Source organism: Medicago sativa, chromosome 7, assembly GCF_051527215.1.
Source record: "Medicago sativa cultivar Bolivia chromosome 7, Bolivia_mono, whole genome shotgun sequence".
NCBI classification, from domain to species: domain Eukaryota; kingdom Viridiplantae; phylum Streptophyta; class Magnoliopsida; order Fabales; family Fabaceae; genus Medicago; species Medicago sativa.
The window spans coordinates 53,664,231-53,667,862 of NC_140755.1; positions in this window are offsets into that span (position 1 = coordinate 53,664,231).

The window sequence follows — 3,632 nt, forward strand, 5'->3', positions numbered from 1 at the left end:
TATTCACAACATTCACCAAATTTCATCAATGCACATAATCATCATTTTACATAGTCAAGTATGACACATTTCACCAATTATCAAGTGCATGCAATGTTCTAGACACTTCTACATGCATGTGGTACCAACTAGATTTTGGAGATAATTTTACCGTATGAATCCATACCTAACGTAAAGTACACCTCCAATACGTTATTTCACCAAAGCAATGTAAAAGTACACCTCCATTTACATTCTTCATAAGACTCGACATAACCATGAATGCATGGACTTCAAACAAAGACTCGACAATGCACATATCATCAAACTATATTATACAATTTTCACCATCATATAATATATTCATCAATTCACCACCATTGCATTATCAATTATTTACATCCAAGTCATAATTAACAAAGAGTCATCACCAAAGTCATCCACAAGATTTATCACCACAAAGAATCGATCATCTTTTCACATAACACCATTCACAAATAGACAATCATTCACCAATCATGATCACCAACACACTATACACCAATCAAACATTGATTCATCCTCATTCCATCATATTATCATGAATACAATTCATTTATAAGTTATGGAAACATAAAACTCAATTTTGGTAGAGTTCGTCTATTTTCAATTTCTTTCACCAAAAGAAGGTATTCATGTTCAAATACATCAACATATCATATTCACATATCACATAACATCACAGTAATGCATTCATGTTATCATCATTTCATAATTCCGGTTATTTCCAAATATTTACCAAGTTTGTCTCAATTTCTTCATTCTCCAAAATCAAACCATTTTCAAGGTAAAACCAAGTTATAAGCTCAACTATACTTTGCATAATCTTTCTAAGTTCATTATTACAGAAATCAAGTCATATTCTCATCACTTTATTCAAGAAAAAAAAGTTTCGGAAAAATCCCAAGTTACGTTTATTTTTAAACCATTTGTCTCAAGAATTGTGAAACCGAATTTGATCCAAGTAAAAGATGTTCCAGTAAGTTTATAAGGTAAAACAGCAGCCAAACACGTAAAAAAGGAACACACTGGGGTTTTTGGAAACACCCCCAACTATCCGAAACGCCCAAAATTATGGGTTTCATCCTTAACAACTCCCCACGGCGGAGACAGGCTCGCCAGGTGAGTTACACAGAACAGGGAACCCAGATTTTTGGGTTCCTCTCAGGAACACTCACTAAATTTTCCCCAAAACCCTCATTTTGATCCAAATTGACCCCAAAACATTACTCAAACGTCATCTACATTTATCATGCATCAAAATGCCATCAAAACGACATTAAAATGAATTGAAACACAAGTTCATATCACCATTTCATCATGAATCCAAAATCATCTTCATTTTTCAGCAAAAACTCATATTCTCTCAAATTGATCCAAACTTCACAAACAACACCCACAAATCAAACCCCAACAACATACAAACATATTGAATCCTATACCAAATTATTTGAAACATGTTTGAACATTAATCACTTACAAAATTCATAGTTTACACTTAATTGAGCAGAAATCATCAAAACAACTTATTTCAAACATCAACTATGAACTTGAACATATAAACACTTCAATCCCAAAAAAATTCAACATACCCATAATTACACATCAAATAGGAGCACGAAAATTAACTTAAAAAATAATCAAATTCACAATTCATTCAAAAGTAATTATGACCCATAAGCAGAAAAGGAAGATCATAGCTTATTTGATGAAATAGAACTATCCCCCTTACCTTAAACCTTCAAAATCTCTAGTTTAGGCTTCACTCTCCTCTTCTAGCTCCTTAGCTCTTGCTTTCTTCTCTTCTAAGTTCCTCCTCTTCTATTCTTCTATTCTTCTTTCTATCTCTCTACTTTCTCTTTCTAGCCACTCTAATGTGAAATGTTTTTAATTCTAATTTTCCTTCATGAGTTAAATATATATATATACTACTTTTCAATGGGGTAGGTTACTAATATTCATAATGGGTCTAAAACTCTTACTAATAAATTCTAAAAGTTACTACTCACTAACTCATTAAACATCGAATAATTACTATCACGAAATAATTACCACAAGTTACTCCTAACTTAGTAAAAATAATTATTCACTCTAAAATACTAAAATATCCTACATTCAAAAGTTACTAAAACACTCTTGCTCAAAAATGACTAAAATACCTTTCTCGCCTCCAAAATCCACTAATCCCAAATCAAACACATGCAAGAAATTAAATACATATAAACACATATAAATAAATAATAAAATAATCCTAGCGAAAAACGGGTTGTTACAGCTTATATTGAAGTTTTTTGAATTAGGGATCAATGTGAATTTTTGTTGCCAATTTCAGGGTTCATTTTGTACATAAGTTACAAATTTTAGGACGGATTTTGCATGAATTCCATTGTCATGAAAACTGACATATTAACACACAATTTACCTCATACTTTTATTTTCGTTCAATGATGCAGAATCACTTTATACCAACAATGGAGACATACTTAGTGTGAACCAACTAATTTTTTCAAAAGAAAGAAAATACACAACAATCATGTATATACTCTAACTAATATGCATACAAAATCATTTTATACCAAAAATGCATACATACTCATTTCCATGAAGCGAGGTTATATGGTGGGGAAAAATTATCAGTTGTAAAATCTGATTCCATAAAATGAAATGGTGAATTCAAATAATGGGCAAATACATGTTTACCGGTGTTTTTGGTAAACAAGACACTAATTTTAAAATGTTTATTGCAGGACCAAGCTAGAAATCCTATGACATGTTGTGCAATGTTTTTCCAGAAAAGGTTTGAATTCCATCATGTTCTTAAGAATAAAGGTGAAGAAGATGAGGATCGATGTTTAATTCGACCGAATTAAACAAGGTTTTAAGATTTAAAAGTAAAACTTAAACTTAAGATGAAAACAAAGAATTAAAAGATAATTATTCAATTTGCATTAAATTAATTTGTACATCAAATCAGTTATATACATTCTTGTTATTCTTTTTTCTCTCTGTGCTTGGATAATTCGAGCGTAAGAACTTTTGTTTATGATTTCTGACCCTTATTTCCTATGAAAAACTTCTATAAATACACAAGTAAAATAACTGAAAACCAATGGTCCTAAACTACAAATATTTGACAGACTTGACTTGTTTCTATGTGTCTTGAATCTTTGATCTTGACTCTTTAGAGAGAATTCGAATTTCATTTAGTCTAACTCAAGTACTCTGAACATATTAACATCCACCATGCGATATTGAAAATGCAATTGCTTCCAATTCAAACCGAATGAACTTCTCTTCGACAAAATCATTTCATGTCGAATACAAGCTTTTAAAAATATAGACTTGAGACAATATTGTAAGTGTGAGAAATAGCGACAGGTGGTTAGAAATTGATTCTATGTCAATGTTTAGAAGAGTATCGAGATCCACCCTTAACTTCTTGATCAGAAAGTTGGTTAAAGAAAAAAAAAACTTGAGTTTAAGTGTTGATATGGTGTCGGTGTTTCCCGTTAAATACTAAATTGAGTGCGCAATAGTTTTTGATGACCTAAACTTAGGAGACCTCAATGAAGCGTGGAAGTTCATTAAAGAAAATATGATCATTATGTTTGACA